Source organism: Carlito syrichta, unplaced genomic scaffold, assembly GCF_000164805.1.
Source record: "Carlito syrichta isolate Samal-C Ts95f unplaced genomic scaffold, Tarsius_syrichta-2.0.1 Scaffold213716, whole genome shotgun sequence".
NCBI classification, from domain to species: Eukaryota; Metazoa; Chordata; class Mammalia; order Primates; family Tarsiidae; genus Carlito; species Carlito syrichta.
This window is the reverse complement of record NW_007157812.1, coordinates 7323-28812: the sequence shown is the minus strand read 5'-3', so window position 1 is coordinate 28812 and position 21490 is coordinate 7323. Positions and strand designations below refer to the sequence as shown.

At 40.1% G+C, this 21490-nt stretch overlaps 1 pseudogene; it reads right to left on the bottom strand.

The window, feature by feature from the left end:
* Positions 1-16822: 16822 nt before the first annotated feature.
* LOC103253242 overlaps positions 16823-21490 on the bottom strand; it is a 5499-nt pseudogene continuing 831 nt past the window's right edge.

The window sequence follows — 21490 nt, the reverse complement described above, 5'->3', positions numbered from 1 at the left end:
TTACAGAGGCATGTTGACAAAAACAGAAGAGATTTTAGGATAATTTCAGAAACAGAGGACACTTATTTTAAAATCTTATTTAAAATAAGACAAGTGATAACTCTATTTTCAAAATAATGTAGCTAATCCATCAGTAGCCCCAACAATTTATTCTGTCTATAACTATTTTCTCCTTTAGATCAGAAAATGGATTCTAGAAAGATTAATTTTCAATTTTTAAATCTTCTTTTGATAAGGTATAAAATTTATAAGATGATTGGTAATTTTTTGCAGATGTGTAGTATCAAAATCATCAACAATTTCCCTGCTAGTTGCTAAATTAAGTTATGTGCCATCACTATCTGTAGACATTCTTTTTCTAAGCTTCTGTTGGTTTTTCCCCTTTAATTCTACCTGCCACTGTAAAACATGTTGCAGTTTTTCTTGGCATGGGATCATTATGATCATTTATTATGATCATCATTATGATCATTTGTATGACATACAAATAAATGATTTTGGTCACAGTCACATCTTGGAAAAGTTGAGACCAAAACTGCTTTTTATCTTGAAATACAAACTATTCACTCCCTATTTCAAAGATTTTCGGCAGTTTTTCCAACTGAATAATAAGTTATAAGAAATATTTAAATTTTTTCAAATTTTTGTGTGTTTTCTTGAATTACAGTTGACAACCAACTTTAATATCTCACATGTTGCAGATGTGATACATCTGTGGGTCTACAGATATCATGACTGGTCCTGTAGAGTATGACTGATAGGAAGTTCACACCACGTGCAACTTGCTACACAAATTTGACAATCGCCAGAAAGGTCGATACCCTATTCAGTGAGAGGAAAAGGTCGATACCCTACTCCGTGAGATGAAAATCACTAAATACTTTACTCTTCACCCTTGATGTTAGTCAAAAGGCAGAGAAGGGGTACATGCTTTACTCTTATTTTCTGAATTTATGTTTTCATGGATTGGGAAGAAAGGGATGGGGGGATAGGGGGAGAGAGGGAGGAAGGAAGGATTCCAGCATTGGTCTGTAGTCTCCAGTTGGAGTAGCCTCAGTCTATGCTAAACATTAGAATTCCATGTTTGCCAGACAGACTCCATCCTGCAACTGGAGGTGCAGGGAGTGAGGTCTAGTCTTCTGGGAGGGGGAATGGTGAGAGCTAGGTTGCTTAGGCTGGAGGGGCCAGTCAAGAAACCAAGGCCCAGTTCTAGGTCAGAATGAAGACAAGAAGAGGTTGGTCTGGCTGCTTAGGACTCTTAGAAAAGAGATAAGAAATTCTAAACTTTAATCGCTGTTGGGCAGATGGTGGTAGTATATTTTATATCACGATTGGTTTAGAAATAATATCACGTGCCATTTGTTGGACACTGGCTTTGCATAAATCTCCTTTATTTAATTTTTCCAACAAGGATGCCATAATAGATTTAATTGCAATTTTATGCACCAATAAACTGAGTCTCAGCATGGTGAGCAATCTGATTAAGGTTATGTAAGAAAGGAAGTGGCAGAGGGTCTGTATAGGTGTATCTGAGTTCAACCCTGCCCTCTTTCTACTAAAGCAGGGCACCTGTAGGGAACAGGATCTGACTAAGTCTAGGTAAACTTGAGCCAACCAGAGAGAGAGGAGTAAGATAGAGGCAGAGTACACTCATGAATGAAGGCACGGGGTCGCCATTCCTCGGCTTTTCACGAGGCTTGCAACTCTGCGTTTGTGTGGTATCGAAGCTGGGCAGTGGCCCCAAGTGGCAAGTGTGATACCGAGGAACAGTTGTGACAGGATAGTGACAGATTTCACCACTAGGTGTCCTTCATGGTTAAATCTTTGAGTTTTAAAAAGTTTCTTGTTCGTTTTGGACAATTATACTTTTCTTCCTCTTTTTTTTTTTTTTCCTGAGACATCAGGAAGTTACCTTGCGACTTTGGAGAGGGAAGAAAATTAGTCCCTCTGCCCCTTCCCTGACACTGTGCAACCCCAGAAAGTGACAAATGGTTGGGAACCCTTTACCAGTGTTTGTATAGTATGTCTATTTGAGTCAAGTGTTTTGAATCTAAAAGCCCAGACTTCACTACTACTCATTATATCCATGTATCAAAACTGCATTTGTATTCTTAAAGTCTTAAATCAAAATCTAAAGTAGGTACAAAGCTATAAAATAAAGTATTTGTCCATTGAAGATCTTGAATTCCACTAGTTAGGGATTAGTTAGTTCAGTGACTCTGGTCCGCACTAGGAAGAGTTATAAAAGAAGAGAACACATTTTTTTTTTTTTTTTTTTGAGTTGGAGTCTCAGTCTGTCGCCCAGATTGGAGTGCAGTGGCCGCTCCCGGCCACCGCAGCTTTGACCTGCTGGGCTCCGGCGATCCTTCCACCTCAGCCTTCCAAGTAGCCAGAATTACAGGCATGCGCTACCACGCCCGGCTGATTTTTTTTATTTATTGTAGAGATGAGGTCTCACTGCCCAGGTGGGTCTCGAACCCGCGGGCTCAGGCAATCCACTCACCTCAGCCTCCCAAAGGCGCGGGATTACAGGCTGAGCCACCAAGCACGGCTCAGAACACATTTTAAAATGTGCTAAGTATGGGCTGAGGGCCAGCTCTGTGCCAGGCCTTGCCCTAGGCTCTGACAAGTGAACATGATGGGACACATAGGTTCTATATCCCTTAGGTACTCCTCTTGATGCCATTCTACCTGAAATTTTCTAGTGGCCAGGCAAACCAAGTTCCCCAAGATAGAATCCTATCATCAGATTCTCCAAGTTTATAGATGGACAGAAGACCTGGCATAAATTTAGGCCATAAGTGTAAATACTGCTAACATTGTCTGATTACTTACAAATCCTGTTCATGCAAGTGTGGAAGATGTCTCTAAAATATATATATATTTTTGAGTTGGAGTCTCACTCCATCACCCAGGCTGGAGTGCAGTGGTACGCTCACTGCCACGCCAACGTCGACCTGCTAGGCTCAGGCGATCCTTCTGCCTTAGCCTTCCAAGTAGCCGGAACTACAGGCGTGCGCTACCATGCCCAGCTAATTTTTCAATTTATTATAGAGTTGAGGTCTCGCCAAGTTGCCCAGGCTGGTCTTGAACCCGTGGGCTCAGTCTGTCCTCTCACCTCGGCTTCTCAAAGTGCTGGGATTACAGGCTTGAGCCACCCCACCTGGCCTTCCTAAAATATTAATACCTTTAATTTCACTAATGAGAATCCATTTCTAATATGCTATGTAATAAGCCACTCATATTTTTAAAAATCTGACATCTATTCTTCTAACTAAAAAGAGGGTCAATGTTGATTAATACCACCGATTGCCTCTGGTGAATGGGTTTTGTGATAGGGATGCCAGTTAAAAATCACCATTCCTAATTTCAGTGGCGGCTACATAGACAGGTTTCTGGCTTACTGCAACTGAAAAGCAACCACTGTTATGCTGTCTATCTTGAAGTTCTTGAACTACAGACACTGTAACACTCATCCTCACCCACAGATATTCAGATTCAATGGATCTGAAATGAAATCCAGAATTCTGCATTTTAAACGCTCATGCTCAGTTGAGGAAAGTTCTTCCACTGTATTTGAGAATCACTGGATTACTCTGGTATAGGAACCATAGGAGGCTAGAAAAAAAAACTTAAAGTAGTTGCTAAGAAAACTTTACATGCATTCAATGGACTGCTCTAAAAAGTAGTAGCTATTGATACTTACAAGAACTGATGGATCTCAGTGGCGTTATGTAAAGTGAAAAAGCCAACCTCAAGAGGTTACACACTCTGTTTCAATCTATAGAATATTCTTTTGTTTTGTTGTTATAAGTAAATTATTTATTTATTTATTTATTTTTAATTATTATTATAAGGATGAGGGGTACAATTCAGGTTTAGGTATACAAATGTTGATTATGCAGGTCCCCTTGTTGATGAGGTGTCCCCCTCCTCCCCATACGTAAAGTTTTATTGGCACACAGCTATACCCGCTTGTTTGTGTATTGTCTATGGCTAGTTTTGTGAATATTCTTAAGATGACAAAATAAGTTATGATGAACAGACCAGTGATCAGGGATGGGGTTGGGATTACAAAGGAGTGATGCAAGTGAGCGTCTTTGTGGTGCTGGCAACGATCTGTATTCTGAAGGCAGTGTTTTAGGGATGGTTGAACTGTTCCAAACTCCGATGGTGATGGTGGTTACGTGAATCTCTACATGTCACAAACTACATACACACACACGCGTGCAAAATGTGATGAGTGCATTGAAAAATGGGTGAAACGAAGAAATAACTGAATACTACACGTTCTCACTCTTAAGTGGGCACTAAACATTGGGCACACACAGCACAAGGAGGAATGACAGACACTGAGCACTGCTAAAGAAGGGGGGGATAAGGGATACAAAACCACCCATTTGGGTACCAGACCCACTCCTGGAGAGTGAGAGGGCTCCTTAGAAGCCAAACCTCACCTTCACACAGTATACTTATGGAATAAATTCTCACATGTATCCCATGATTCTAAATTGATAATTTTTAAAAAGGGTGAAATTCAAATGAGTTCTGGGGTGTAGTCAGTAGTGTTAGACAAATGTCAATTTCCTGGTTTGGCAGTTGCACTGTGGTTACAGAAGATGTGAACACGAAGGAAGCTGGTAGAAGGGTACCAGGAGCTCATACTATTTTTGCAAAATAAAAAGTAAAAGCCAAACAACATCAACAAACCTAGGTGGATGTGAAGTTGCAGGTAAAAGGATTAAAGATGGTGTCTTTTTTTTTGAGTTGGAGTTTCACTCTGTCACCCAGGTTGGAGTGAAGTGGCACGCTCACGGCCATGGCAACCTTGACCTGCTGGGCTCATGCGATCCTTCAGCCTCAGCCTTTCAAGTAGCCAGAACTACAGGTGCATGCTACCATGTCTGGCTCATTTTTTAATTTATTATAGAGATGAGGTCTCATCAAGATGCCCAGGCTGGTCTCGAGCCCCTGGGCTCAGGCAATCCTCTCATCTCAGCCTCCCAAAGTGCTCGATTACAGGCTTGAGCCACTGTGCCTGGCCAAGACAGTGTCTTAAAAGAGAAAAGGAAGGCAGTGCCCATGGAGGTCAAGAGTATGGTGGAACCTAATGCGGACACCCCAGGTTCATATTCCTGTTCTCCTTCTTCCTGTTTGTGACCTTGGACAAATGAATTAACTTCTCTGTGCTTTAGTCAACTTGACTTTGAAATTTGGAAGTGACAATATCTGTGCCGAACGGTTATTGTGAAGATGAAATGAGATATGTATACAGAACACATTGCATTCTGTGTGCTACGTGGGTGGGTGCGGGGCTCAAAAAGCTTCAATTCTTTTCTTAGCGACCTGGAAGAAGAAGAACTGTCAAGACTTGGGTTAAAGTGGATGTGGGGACCAAAGGCAAGTGAAGGACCCTAGATGGGAGGTGACAGAAGCGTCATGAGGAGACTTGAGTGAGGTTGCTGGCAGAAGGATGAGAGTTGCCTGTTGTGTGGAAGACACACATGGGCTCTTCTGTTGGATTCTGAGGAGAAGGCATCAGGAAGACATAGAAAAAGAGGATTCATGGGCTGGGTGCAGTGGCTCATGCCTGTAATCCCAGCACTTTGGGAGGCCGAGGTGAGAGGATTGCCTGAGCCCACAGGTTCGAGACCAGTCTGGGCAACTTAGAGAGACTTCGTCTCTATAATAAATTAAAAAATTAACTGGGTGTGGTGGCGCGCGCCTGTAGTTCCAGCTACTTGGAAGGCTGAGGTGGAAAGACCGTCTGAGCCCAGCAGGTCAAGGCTGCAGTGGTTGTGAGCGTGACACTGCACTCCAGCCTGGGCGACAGAGTGCCAAAAAGAAAAAAAAAGAGAATTCCCTGCATGTAGTGATACGAACTAACTCCCATCTCTCAGAAAGTTTGAACCAAGAGAATAAAAACTGAAGTGCTTGGAACTGATCTCTGCAATATTTAATTAATTGATGAATTGTTTCAATTGACAAATGAAACATTGTGTATATCTATGGTGTGCGACATATTTTGATACGTGTACGCCTTGTGAAATAATTACACCAAGCATCACCTCACGTACTTACCATTTGAAGGAAAGTCAAGTTGTGTAGCAGATAAATCACACATTTATTTTGTTCTAATTGGGTGCTTTAAGGAGTTAGTGTTGCTGATGGAAGTTGTGTTGAAGATGATATCGCTCAATTCTTTTTTTTTTTAGTTGGCATCTCACTAGGTCGCCTAGGCTGGAGTGCAGTGGCACGCTCCCAGCCACCGCAGCCTCGACCTGCTGGGTGCTGGCGATCCTTCCATTTCAGTTTTCCAGTAGCCGGAACTACAGGTGAGCGCTACCATGCCCAACTACTTTTTTTTTTTGGAAATGGAGTTTAAAGCAACATCACTGTGCATCACATACCTAGTAAGAGGAGAACTAAAATTCAAACTTCACACTAACTATAAAATCTCCATTCTTTTTTCTTAACCTATTAACCTGCGGGCCCAGGCAATCCTCTCGCCTCTGCCTCCCAAAGTGCTGGAATTATAGGCTTGAGCCATGCACAGGGCCTCACTCAATTTTTTTTTGGGGGGGGCGGGGGTTGGAGTCTCACTCTGTCGCCCAGACTGGAGTGCAGTGGCCGCTCCTGGCCACCGCAGCCTCGACCTGCTGGGCTCCGGCGATCCTTCCGCCTCAGCCTTCCAAGTACCTGGAATTACAGGCATGCTCTACAACGCCAGGCTGATTTTTTGATTTATTGTAGAGATGAGGTCTCGCTGTCCAGGCGGGTCTCGAACCCGTGGGCTCAGGCAATCCACTCACCTCAGCCTCCCAAAGGTCACTCAATTCTTAAAGAACAAAGACTGACATAGTTATTCAAAGAGAATTGCTTGAGTGGGGACTGGGGATGCTGAGATGAATGCAAATGGTTTTGAACTTCAAGAAACTTACATCATAATGAGAGTTGGACCCAGTGAAATACACAGCTTCTATGAAATCCAGGCAGTTCATAAGATTAAAAAGTATTTAATTTTATTTATTTTTATTTTATAGAGATGAGGACTTGCTATGTTGCCTTGACTGGTCTCGAACTTCTGGGTTCAAGTAACCCTCCCACCTCTGGCTAGAGTGCTGGGATTACAGGTGTGACCATGACATCTGGCCAATAAGATAAAAATTTAAAGTGGTAAGTGAGGAAAAACTTTGCAGATGAGGTCATCCTTGACCTACCTTTGAACAAGACTTCCTCTGGATTCCCTGGGTCTAAGAAATAATCTTTGGTTTATAGATAGCAGGATGAGAATTTAACTTTGGCCCAAAATGTGAGTTGTTAGTGACCTCTTCACATTCATTTATTGGCTCTTCCCCAGGTCTAGGCCCCACCCACTGGAAAGGATGAGAGCCTGGTCTTGTTTGCTGGTCACTTTCATATAGTCCCCTGGGATCGAGAGTGGGAAAAATGGAGCCACACCCTACCCCATGTTAGGGAACAGAGGTCAGGGGGCTTGGGGAACACAGGATTAGCCTGATCTCCATCACCATGTGGACATCCTTTCTATGTCCTCGGTTCCTTCCATGAGTTACCGCTCTCTGGAGCAAGAGGTGAAGGAGGTGCAGTGTGGACCTAGCCAAGTATCCTCCTCTCTGATCCTTCTCTGATTTTATGGGATACCTCTAAACACACCCTAGCTTTTGCATTATTAACGGAAGGTTCTTTGTGTGGGTGCTGTCATAAAATGTTTTTCCCCCAAGATAAACAAAGCAAAAAGGTTTCTGTAAAAAATGATTTTTGCTAAGCATCGGAAGAGAGAATATTTCAGAAGAGGTGCCGTTATCGAAGTGTGAAGAACAGAGCTAAACAGGGGCACTGTCTCTTAGAGATTTTCTATTCCAGGACCTTGGACTCTATCCGAGAGTGAATATTCAAACCTACACTATTTTATTAATATTATGTGTTACATATCTCTGCCAGAACTTCCTTCAAGAGTCAGTCATGTATCTAAGTATTTCATTGACTCTATCACACTACTGTTGGTAAGATGCCCCGTTTGTCGTATATAACACCAAGAAGGAAAAATTCTGCCACTTACCCTATGATACTGTAAGATTTCCAAATGTTTTTTTCCCCCAGATAAGCAAAGCAAAAAAGCTTCTATAAAAAATGATTTTTGCTAAGCATCGGAAGAGAGAATATTTCAGAAAGAGGTGCCATTATCGAAGCGTGAAGAACAGAACTAAACAAAGGCGCTGACTCTTAGAGATTTTCTATTCCAGGACCTTGCTCTCCATCCGACAGTGAATATTCAAATCTACACTATTCTGTTAATACTTCCTTCAGGAGTCAGTCATGTATCTAAGTATTTCATTGACTCTATAACATTACTGTTGGTAAGATGCACCATTGTTGTATATAACACCAAGAAGGAAAAATTCTGCCACTTAACCTATGATACTGTAAGGTTTCCAAGCTGTTACAATGTGGAAAAAAATAGTAAAGCATTAATGTAATATGGTATATCTTTAGGTGGAAGATACAGGGATTTTTATTTTTAGTCTTTAGAAAGACAGTAGAAAAAAGAATGGAGATTTTATAGTTAGTCTGAAGTTTGAATTTTAGTTCTCCTCTTACTAGGTATGTGATGCAAAGTGATGTTTCTTTAAACTCCATTTCTTCGTTTGTAAAACGGAACTGCACCCACCTCAATGGGTTGAGATGAAGAATAAATGATATACTAAATAAATGCAATGCTTCTACCCATATGTCTGTCACATGGTGTATATTTAACAGAAATTAGTTTCTCTTCTTATTTTAAGCCTATATATTCCTTGATTTAATTCAGTTTCCTTTCATTTCAGTCCCCTGAAGTTAGTTCTAAGTTGAGATAACTTGAAAGGAGGACTCTTAGTCATAACAGGGAATAGTTCTTTCTTGCCATCTCTGCCGCTTTGTTCTGTCCTCCTTTTCTGTCTTGCTGGTTGAAATGTAGACTTCAGTAATGAAATTCCTGGACTGCTTTGCACATAGACAAAAGCATTCTCTGCTTGTTGACTATGCATATGTGATCACAAAAAAAGCAATTCTCATTTCATCTATGGGAAGTAGTTTGGCTCAGCAAGGGTATTTCCCATATTCAGTGTCTTCCTCTTGGATAACGCTATAGAATGTTGTTAAATATTGCCTCTTCAATTTCTCTTTCTTTGATAAGATGCTATCCATATCCTCTTTAACTCATTGCATTTCTTATGTCATGAGCTCTACTCTCATTACCAAATTATCTTCCCCAAGAATTCCCTTCAGCTCTTCAGAAATTATATCATTCATCTTCTCTAAAGATCCTCCTTCCATAAAAAACAAAACAAAGGAAGAAAAAAAAGAGAGAAATACAGAAAGATAGAAAGAAAGAAAGAAAGAAAAGGAAAGAAAGAAAGAGAAAGAAAGAAAGAAAGAAAGAAAGAAAGAAAGAAAGAAAGAAAGAAAGAAAGAAAGAAAGAAAGAAAAAGAAAATTGTAGAAATTTACACCGCTTGGGCCTTGGATTTTGATATGTCTTAGATTTCATAGAAGGAATTTAGAATAGTGGTCATCAAATTGATTCACATTAGAATAACGTGAGAATTAAAAAAAAAAACACTTATGCCCAAGTTGAGCCCATTTATAATTATTAGAATCTGTGCTAGCGCTCAGACATCAGGATTTTTAAAAGCTCCCTAGGTGATTCTAATGTAAGCTGCAGTGAAGACCAGTGGTTTTAAAAATGTCACGCGTCCTGGCTCAGAACTCAGAACGCCTGTGCGAAACTCAGTTTACCTGAAATCTGTTCCTTTTTGTTCCATTCAATGATAGCCTTTATCAAATTTGTCTTTCTCAGAGTTTCCCCAATTAAAACAGTTTCAATTTTTTTTTTTTCTTGAGTTGAAATCTCACTCTGTCGCCCAGACTGGAGTGCAGTAGCCGCTCCCGGCCACCGCAGCCTCGACCTGCTGGGTTCCGGTGATCCTTCTGCCTCAACCTTCCGAGTAGCCGGAATTACAGGTATGCACTACCGCGCACAGCTAATTTTTTGATTTATTGTAGAGATGAGGTCTCGCTTGCCCAGGTGGGTCTCGAACCTGCGGGCTCAGGCAATCCACTCACCTCAGCCTCTCAAAGGCGTGGGATTACAGGCTGAGCCACCGAGCCCGGCTTTCAATTTTTTGTCTTTAAAATATTTGTTCACATAGCTTGGATCTATTACATTTTTTTTTCATTTTTATTTTAGATGTAGGGAGTCCACATGCATGTTTGCTACATGGACATATTGTGTAGAGGTGGGAATTGGGTCTCGGGTGGTGGACATGGTACCCCATAGGTAATTTTTGAACCCCAGATGGTGGACATGGTACCCCATAGGTAATTTTTGAACCCTAGTCCCTCTCCCCACCTTTCCTTTTATTGGTGCCCCCAGTGCCTATTATTTCTTTCTTTGTGACCATTTCATTCCCACATACAAGTGAAAATATGTGGTGTTCAGTTTGAAAGAAAAAGTATTTAAAAGAATCTCTTGCAGTTTCACATTGGCAAAAAAAAAAAAAAAGTCTGTAAATAATATGAATAAGTAGAGCGTAGCTTATTATTTTGGTAAGCACCTAACTCAAGTTTATTTAAAAGAGAAAATTTTGTGTCGATCTCATTAAATAAGTCTTAATAAAGTTTTCTACCATCTCGTGATGCATGTTGTTTCTGTAATCAAGTTGGATTCACTGCAGCTGTTTCCTGCAGAATGCAACAGCATAACTTTAACAAGTTTCATTTCCTATAATGATAAAAGTACAAAAAGTTGTGGATATACCTCTGGCCAGCTCTGACTGAAGAAGCTGATGAGAAACGGTGCCAGTGATGTACCCAGTGGGAGCTTTCTGGTGCTTTAGGACCATGGACCACTCTTTCCTTGATCTCACCTGTCCATAGACCTGCACTTCATTCTTTTTGATGGGTGAATTATATGGATATAGCACATTTTATTTATCCATTCATCAGTTGATGGCCATTTGAGGTGTGTCCACTATTTGGTTATTACGGCTGTGGACATTTGTATAAAATTTTTGTTTGATCATGTATCTTATTTTTGGTTCTCTTGGGTACCATAAATAACCTTGCTGGTTCTATGGTAACTTTACATTTGACTTTTTGAGGAATTACCAAACAATTTTTCAAAGAAGCTACATCATTTTTCATCCCTACCAACATTATGGGAGGGTTTCACTTTCTCCGAATCCTCAGCAATACTTGTTACTTTTTTTTTTTTTTTTGAGTTGGAGTCTCACTCTGTCGCCCAGACTGGAGTGCAGTGGCCGCTTCCGGCCTCTGCAACCTCGACCTGCTGGGCTCTGGCGATCCTTCTGCCTCAGCCTTCTGAGTAGCCAGAATTACAGGCATGTGCTACCATGCCCGGCTGATTTTTTGATTTATTGTAGAGATGAGGTCTCACCTGCCCAGGCGGGTCTCGAACCTGCGGGCTCAGGCAATCCACTCACCTCAGCTTGTTACTTTTTTTTGGCGACTGCCGTATCTGTGAATGTGAAGTGGTATCTCATTGTGGGATTTGTGTGTGTGTGTGTGTGTGTGTGTGTGTGTGTGTGTGTCGGAGTCTCATTCTGTCGCCAAGGCTGGAGTGCAGTGGCACACTCACAGCCACCGCAGCCTTGATCTGCTGGGTTCAGGTGATTCTTCCTTCTCAGCCTTCCAAGTAGCTGGAATTACAGGCATGTCCAACCACCCTGGCTAATTTCTTTGATTTACTGTAAAGATGAGGTCTCGTCAAGTTGCCCAGGTTGGTCTCCAACCCATGGACTCAGGCAATCCTCTTGTCTCAGCTTCCCGAAGTGCTGGCATTACAGACTTGAACCATGGCGATCAGCCCCCTCATTGTGGTTTTGATTTGCATTCCCCTAGTGTGCATTTCTCTGGTGTATAATGACTTTGAACATCTTTTTATATGCCTGTTGTGTATAGGCTTGTTGGCCATTTGTATATCTAATTTGGGGAAATATATGCAAATACTTTGCCAGCTTTTAATTGGGTTGTCTTTTCGTTGTTGAGTTGTAAGCTTTCTTTATACATTCTGGATACTAGACCCTTATCAGATGAATTATTTGCAAATATTTATCCCCTTCTGTGGGTAGTATTTGTGTTTTCTTTTTACTTTTTTATTGAAGGTATCATAACATGATTACATATGACCTTCAAATGTGCCAATTTATTGATGATCTAAATAATGTCATAGGTTTAAACAGTTAGTTGCTCGACTTTGAAAGTTGTTTGTGTCATTTTTCTTCCTTGATACCAGGTCGCTGATGCTGAACTAAACCAATTGTTGTCCTGTCCTACTGGACTCAAAAGGCTACTTTGTGAATGTCATTGTGGGTATCATTAACTAGTAAGAAAATATAGTGCTTATTAAGTTATGTGATATATTATATTTTCTAAAATCTAGGTTGCATTTTATTAATGTGGCTAATTATTTTTATGGTGTCCTCTTTAAATTTTGGTGATGTCCAGTTTATTTTTTTCTTTGGTTGCTAGTGCATCTGGTATCATATTTAAGAACCCATTGCCTAATCCAAGGTCACAAGATGTGTACCTGTGTTTTCTCCTAAGAGTTTTATACTTTTAGCTTTTACACGTGGGCCTGTATTTTTACTTAATTTTTGTATATAGGTGAGGTGGGTGCTTAATTTCATTCTTTTGCATGTGGCTGTCCACCATCGTTTGTTGAAAAGATGATTCTTTTTCCATTACATTTTCTTAGACCCCCTACTGGTTACCTTTTAACACATATGTCAATATCATCTTCAATTGAACACTAAGATTTTTTGTTTGTTTGTTTGTTTGTTTGTTTTTGAGTTGGAGTCTCACTCTGTCGCCCAGACTGGAGTGCAGTGGCCGCTCCCTGCCACCGCAGCCTCGACCTGCTAGGCTCCGGCGATCCTTCCGCCTCAGACTTCCGAGTAGCCGAAATTACAGGCATGCACTACCACGCCCAGCTGATTTTTGGATTTATTGTAGAGATGAGGTCTCACTGCCCAGGTGGCTCTCGAACCCGTGGGATCAGGCAATCCACTCACTTCAGCCTGCCACTTCAGCGGGATTACAGGCTGAGCCACCAAACCCGGCGAATACTAAGATTTTTGAGGTAAGGAGGCATTTCTTATCGTTGGGATAGCCCATTGCGTTTAACAGAATGCCTTACCCAAAATATGTGCCTGATGTATATTTTACTAGTATCTCTTTCTTCAACCAGATAGTAAGCTCTAAGAGGACACCACTCGTTTAGTATTGCTCACCATTCTGCACTGCAGAATATGCTAGGATCAATAAAGGATAATCCTAACTTTGATTTTGCCACCATATTGTTCTACTGTTTTCATTTATTGCTTGGTCTTCTTTAGCTCAGAACACGCAACCAGATTTTGAATTAAAGAAATCCTCTTTAAGGAATGAATACTTAACCCAGGAAAAATTTAGATTTGAACACTTCCCCATTAGTTTTTTGGGTCATACACCAAGAATTTAAAACAAATCAGATTCCACAAATGAACTAATGCTAAATCAATCTGAAGTTCCCATCTCTGTATTAGATCTTTGACTATTTTTTTTTTTTGGTCAAAGTGAAATAAAAAGTCAAATCCCTGTTTTTAATAGGTGTCAGTATTTCCTACTAGTGGACTTTGACAAGACTTAAAATGGGAAGCCACATTTTGAATAATGAGAAGAGGAAATACGTATTTTGTTCATGGTTTCTGCAGCTTCAAAAGTGATTTGCAAAAGGGAGTGAGAGAATAAAAAAAAGAAATATCCTAAGTACTCAAAGAGAGCTGGAGAGATGGTAAATTTATTTATATTGATTCTCGGAATCCTAAGTTGCAATTAAAGCTAATGCTTATGAAAATGATACAACAATAAGGAAAAATCTATGTTATGTAGTTACATATGAAATACAGATTATATTATGCAGAGATTGCAACTGGGAAAAGTTATTTTTTACTGTGACCTAGGGTAATCAGCCATCCTGTTTACCCTGAACTATCTTGGTTTTAACAATCAAAATTCTACATCCCAGGAAATCCCTCAGGCTCAGTCAAACTGGGATGGTTGATCACCCTGTTATGAACAAAGGTGATAAGAAAACAAGGAGAAAGTGAAAAGGGGTTATGTCAGCCTCTTAATTAATGGGTGCAATTGGCTTTGTAAAGTTTATTTTCTTTATGACTATAACATTAATTTTACAAAAATAAACAGGAGGAAAAACTAATTTAAGACCAGAGAATATATCTTCCACTTCTGGGCAAAGCATATTTGCTATTGGTCAATGCTATTATTTGATTCTATATTGCCAAGGGATGAATGGGGAAGGAGGTCATAACACGGATTTTTATTTTTCTTTAATAGTAGACATTGAGCCAGGCTCGGTGGCTCAGCCTGTAATCCCGCGCCTTTGGGAGGCTGAGGTGAGTGGATTGCCTAAGCCCATGGGTTCGAGACCTGCCTGGGCAACTTGGCGAGACCTCATCTCTACAATCAATCAAAAATGAGCCGGGTGTGGTAGCACGCGCCTGTAGTTCCAGCTACTTGGAAGGCTGAGGCGGAAGGATCACCGGAGCCCAGCAGGTTGAAGCTGCGGTGACTGGGAGTGGCCACTGCACTCCAGTCTGGGCAACAGAGTGAGACTCCAACTCAAAAAAATAAAAAAAAATAGTAGACATTAAAGGTGTCTCCTATTATAAGGAGTTAGGTGAAGTCAGTAAAAACGAATAGAGGTTATAAAAATGACTCAAAATTCTTATAGAAACCATTGGTTTGTAGAAGAATGTTTATATTTCAGAAGTAGAGAAACTAATATAGAAATAACATGTATTTTTTGGAAAGTTTTCTGATTTTCTTTTTTTTTTTAAGATCTACCATAGCTATACCCTGTTCCTTCTTCTCTAGTTCCAGGCAGGAGCACCTGCCATATATTTCTGTCACAGCCTGGAGTGTTGGGAGTGAGAAAAACATTATCAGTGACCTATCCCGTGAACATTTTCCTTGGGAATGTGTATATATGAGAATATACAGGCATGAATATCTGATGACCTGCCATCTCACAGTTCAAACCCAGATTGGGGTTATGTGGCTATGAACTCAAAACTATGGGAGCCTCCCATGGTCTGACATTCCTTGAGGAAAGAAGAACAGTGAAAATGCGCCTGTTGGAATAATCTATTGCAAACAAGAACACAAAAATAGTTTTATCCATTTAGAGCTAATTTTGAGGACTTTAACCTAGAGAAATGTTTTTCTCCTTTTTTTTTCTAATTACAGGGAATATTTTATCCATTTGTGTTTCCTAAAAAAGTGAAAATATTATAGAGAAAATTACTTTGTCTTTTTTTACCTGCCACAATCTTGCAGCACTCAGCATGTAACAAATGCTTGGATGTGTTTGATAGATGATAGGGACATCATCCTAGGTTAATATTCTTTCTAGGTAAAGTGCTCATTATCTGAAGTGAAAAGTAGGGTGGCTATTACCTGAGATTTAGCATTTTAATCAGGTTGTTTCCAAGCACGATCGTGTTTTTGAGAATGTCTATAGCACTCAGCATCTACTTTATACAATCTACCAGCTAATTATATATTAATGATGTAAATAGTTTTATAAATGCTGAGAAAAATCTAAATATTTTTTAACCTTAAGTGGTAAAATCTGATTCTGACTCTTGTGTCTTTCTCAATATCTGTTTAGGGAAGGTCAGAGGGTAAGTTTTTGACCTGTTGATATGACTCTAATAGTGTATGCAGACATTGGATAGACAGTTTATTGTTTCAAACATCATAGGATTCAAATAAGAAAACTTGGTTAATGAAACAAGGCTTTCATAATTACTAGCTATGACTGTTGGCAAGCTACTTTTTCTTATTTAAAGGTTACTTTACCTCTTCGAACTACTTGTCAAATAGGAAGAGGAATTCTTGGTCATGGAAGATCTAATAACATGATTTGATAAAATATGTTGTTATCTGGAAATTGTTTTATAATATAAATGCAAATGTTTGTTTATTATTTGAGATTTGAGTACTTTATTGTGGCATTTTCTATAGCATTCATTCTTCTGGACGAAAGGCTAAAAATAGGTAGATAAATACAACCAAGAACCTAGAGAAGGTGTTAGGAAAAGTTAAGACAGAGATATGTCCATGTTCAAGCTATGCTGTTTGAACAAAGAAAAGAGTTGGTTATTGGCCATTTAGAGTTTCTCTAACAGAGTGTAGAGACTCTACAAAATGCTACAATGTTAGCTCCACAGAAAGACAGATGAACAGGTTCCTTATTGCTCTTCATTGTCATCATTTTTTAGTGTCCTTAAAACCATAGTACAAAAAGGACTTCACCAAAAATGTAGATGTGGAAAGAATTAAAGACAGTTTAGGGATGGCATGGAGCAGTCACACATCTTTTTCATTTGGTATAGAGTCTCCCTGTTGCTGATGGAAGAAATGAAAGGAAATGCTGCCACTACTACCACAAAGCCTACCCAAGGAAAAGATTAGTGAAAAAAATCACATTCTGCAGCACTCACTATGCCTTTTTTCAATTAAGAAAGTTGCCGCAAACAAAAAATACAAAACACGGTCTGGTACAATGGCTACATTCTCTGAATGTGTGAGAAAAGGAGCTGTAGTCACTCCATGCAAAGACCAAGTAGAGTCGTGAAGGATTTTGCACAGTACCTCAAGAAATGAAAATCAGCGTATCTCTTGGAAGCTATGAATACTAATGCTTAAAAAGGGAAACAGAAAACAGAAGAAAGCATTTAAGGAGAGCTGTCATTCTCTATTGGTGAGGATTCCTGATCTTGGAGAGGTTCTGGAAAGTTTATTTGTGTTTCTTCTTCTTCTTCTTCTTCCTCTTCTTCCTCTTCCTCCTCCTCCTCCTCCTCCTCCTCCTCCTCTCCTCCTATTTCAATGTCTTCTTCATTCTTGTTTGGGAGGATATTTCAGTTAGCTCAGCCACTTCTTTTATTTCAATGGTCTGTTCTTTCTTTTCTTCAGCTGACAGGAGAACTACATTCTAGAACACAAAATTAAACTTTTCTTGACTTTTACCATGGACACTTTTCTTAACAATCTCTACAAATATTTATCCAATGCCTTCTAGTTTTTAATGCTACTTGTATTATTTAATATATACCTCCACAAGCAAGGATTTATTCCCCAGAGACTCAAATCCTTATCAAATCACTTACTTACTAAAACTCAACTCTGAGCAGTCCCTCAAGTGTGCCAGTAGACATTTGCCTCTGCACTTGGAATGATCACATTGTATTGGAAAAACAGTACAGAAATGATAGAGGAGTTTAGATTCTAGTTCTGATTTTCCTTCAGTGAATATAGCCCTAGTTTTCCTTTCTGATTCTAGTGTTCTCATCTGCAAAATGAAGGAATTAGTGATGATTTCTAAATTCTTTTCTAAATCTAGCAGGCTTGTTCTTCTGAAGCAGTTGGTAATAGATCTATATTGGGATATTCATATTTTCCAATTATGTAGCCTCTTCAAACCTATTGTTTTGCAAGAGTAATTAGGTGAAAAGAAGTAGAGGGAAGAGGGCAATACTGAGAAGTGGCCAGAGAACCAGTGACTTTAACCTTCAACCATTCTGCTTTTACACATTGAGTATGGAACCATGACCTCAAGATAGAAGCCAATGGTTAATAAGAAGGTGCACATACCATAAAACTCCATATTCTAGAAGTCTAAGAATAGACGTGCCAATTTTCAAGATAATTTCTTTCACTATTGGTATTTTCTGCCTTCCAGAAACAGATCAAGATGATTTTTTGTGAAACTGCTACTTTTGTTTTTGAGTTGGAGTCTCACTCTGCTGCCCAAGCTGGAGTGCAATGGCACATTCAAGGCCACCACAGCCTCAACCTGCTAGGCTCAGGCAATCCTTCCACCTTCACCTTCCGAAAAGCTGGAACTACAGGCACGCCCCACCACGCCTGGCTAATTTTTTTATTTATTGTAGAGATGAGGTCTTGCCAAGTTGCCCAGGTTGGTCTTCAACCTGTGGGCTCAGGCAATTCTCTCACCTCAGCCTCCCAAAGTGCTGGGATTACAGGCATGAACTACTGTGCCCGGTCAATGATCATTTTAGTGTGAATTCACCTGCACACAAATGCCAGGCTTGTAACCGTCTCAGAAATAGGATTGTGGTTGTCCAAAAAGTCCTTTGGAGAAGTGAGATCAAGGTAGACATAGCGGTACTCCTGTCAGGCCAATATTACCGAATCCTTCTGCTAGGGAGGGTCCTCTGTCACCTATTAGATTCTTGCTTGAATCTAAAAGCAAATAACTATGAAGGTAAAATCTATATGCAGATGAATTATTTCTACCTAAAAGAGATAGTTTCCAGAATAACACTTAGAGCTTTTTAATAATTGGATAATATTCTCTTCACCTATATCTTATTTTTTAATTTAAATTTAATTTAATTTTTTTAAGTTGGAGTCTCACTCTTGTCACCCAGGCTGGAGGACAGTGGCATGCTCACGGCCATCTCAGCCTCGACCTGCTGGGCTCAGGTGATCCTTCTGCCTTGACCTTCCTAGTAGCTAGAACTATAGGCACGTGCCACCATGCCTGGTTAATTTTTGATTTATTGTAGAGATGAGGTCGCCAAGTTGCCCGGGCTTATCTCGAACTCGTGGGCTCAGGCAATCCTCGCACCTTGATCTCCCAAAGTGCTGGGATTATAAGCGTGAGCCACTACTCCCAGCCTTCTCCTACTTTCAAAGTCTCATCATTCTCCATAAAGATCCTTTGCAAATGTGGCTTTTCTAGATTAAGGTTATGGACAGAGCAGCTGCTACTTACAGCTTTTGATCTGGCGTATGATCTTTTCCATTCATTCTCAATGATACCCGCTATCATAAGTTGCTGGAAAAAAGCAAAGATCAGCATCACTGACAAAATGGCCTGAAAAACAACAGAATAACGGAGGTGAAAATGTAATGATGAGACAGAGAACATGGTCGGTCTTCAGAAAATTACTGTTGGTTATAATTAAATGATGATTCCTTAGGTAGGTAATGACTAAATGTGAGAACAGCTAGTATAGGAAACAGTGTCTTGGCTGAGCGCGGTGGCTCACATCTGTAATCCCAGCACTTTGGGAAGCTGAAGCGGGAGGAACACTTAGGGTCAGGAGTTCAAGACCTGCCTGGGCACCATAGTGAGACCTCATCTCTATTTAAAAAAAAAAAAAAATTAGCCGGGTGTGGTGGTGCATGCCTGTAGTTCCAGTTACCAGGGAGCCTAAAGTGTAAGGATTTGCCTGAGCCCAGAAGGCTGAGGCTGCAGTAAGCCATGATCTATTTTGAGTCATGATTGTGCCACTGCACTACAGCCTGGGCAACAAAGTCAGACTCTGACTGAGGAAAAAAAAAAAAGAAAAGAGAAATAGTGTCTTTATAACAATATTTAGCACCACTTGTGGCATACAACAGATGGTTACTACATGTTGCTGATAGAAAGTAAGATAGGAATAATCAGTTGAAGAGTCAATTCTATGCAGGAAAGAATACGTACTGAGTCCCAAATTAAATTGTATTCAGTTTTATGTGGTGTGGTATCACATCAAGAAAACCTCTTCACACCTGGGAAATAAAATATTTTTCCCCTTCAATCCTTGAGGCAAAAGATGTTCATAGCATCTTAGGCATTTCTTCCATGTTTATCTTAGTTAATAATGATAAATATTAATTCTGTTAATAATAATATTAAATCTAACACTTATATAGCACTTCGTATCTATCAGACAATGTTAGAAAGGCTTTGCATTTTAATCAGGAATAATGTACAATAATCAGCTCCCTGTGCCCTCTGAAACACTGTCATGTACATTATTGCCTTTTATCCTCATGTGGATTTCACATGATAGCAAGGACCATTACCCTGCTTTATAGGTGAAAACTCAGAGTCACAGAGAGGCAAGCTGACTTGCTCAACATTACTTAGCTAGAATTTGAATCGAGCACAACATTGAGCAGATAGTTTTCCTAAACTGGGGTCTAGGAGAATTGACATGGCTTTCAGAAAGGTCTGTTATTTTCACATGGCATTTAACACTCTCAAGACTGTAAATACAAGTCTTTACAGATCTGCCTTTAGTTCTGAACTTCAGGTAGACTTACTTCCAAGTTTTTCATGGATAAAATCTCAACAGTACTGTGGGGGATCTTTTGCTTTTTAGGCTTACAAATCTGTGATCCCAAGGCTTTTTAAGTTTTTAACTTTCCCTGTTTTTAACTGGAAAACAGGTATTTCTTTGATGCGTGGGAAAAAAGGACATATGGTTACTTGTCAAACTCTTCCTGGGGTTTTTCTCTGCTGCTGCCAGGAGTGATCTGGAAATAATGTACTGTAAAAAAGAGAGGTGAGGGTAGGTGAAGCAAGAGGAGGTGGAGAGGGGGAGGTCACTTTTGAGCACTGAGGACTGGTCAGAAAGAAGCCATCCACACTGTCAGCCACTTTCACTAAACTGCCCGCCCATTTTTATCCGGTTCGTTCATTTTTCAGCAGTCTTATTTTCCCTTTATTCAGGCTCAACTACATTCAATTCGTGCCTTTTATTCAACCATCTGGGAGCTGTGATTAGGAATATAATAAGAACAAAGAGACAGAGCTCACATTTCCTTGTCAATTAGTACACCCTGAATTTAAAAGTTTTATTTTTAGTGTTTCTTTGCTTTTGATTTGTGGGAATGCTCTCTGGGATTTAAGTAAATGACTCTGAAGTCAAGGAAGAGAGGATGGACATAGAAGAAAATGCTTGACCTGCATGTCAAGTGCACTCCATTGAAATGTTAACTGCTACAGGAAGTGATGCTGATTATCTCTCATCTTCCTTTTCTAATGCTCAAGTCAGAAAATGGAGGAAACGCTTGTCCTAATCCATCTCTCCTTGTGCTGAATAAAACATCACTGCCACATGCCATGCCCAGACAGGGTTACAGATCTGAAAAATGCATACCAAACAGCCAAAAAAGAGTGTTGCTCGGCTGATGAGCAAAAGGAGATTTTTTTGGGGTATGGGATTCATTTCACTAGGTTTCATAGCAACTAAACAGAATTGTAGGGAAGGGCAGGTTTTCTTCTTTGAGACACTTGCCCGTGGCAGGTCTTTCTGCTATGAAATTCCTTTTTCCTTCTCCTCTTTTCCTCGCTAATAAACTTTATTTGGAAACTTAAACAAAAATAATCGCAGGGAAGGAGGAGAAGATGGGAGGAAGTGGATGCTCCTGCTCCCTCTTGCTTTCCAACACACCATGCCACACGTTGCAAATGTCTAGTGCCTTCCTCTCATCAGCGCTGACTGTGTAGAGGTCCTGCTGTGAGCAACTCCTGTGTAGCTCCATGGAGGGGGTCTTTCTCTGAATTCACATGAAGCCTGACCACGGACTCTCAATCCTGGATTCAT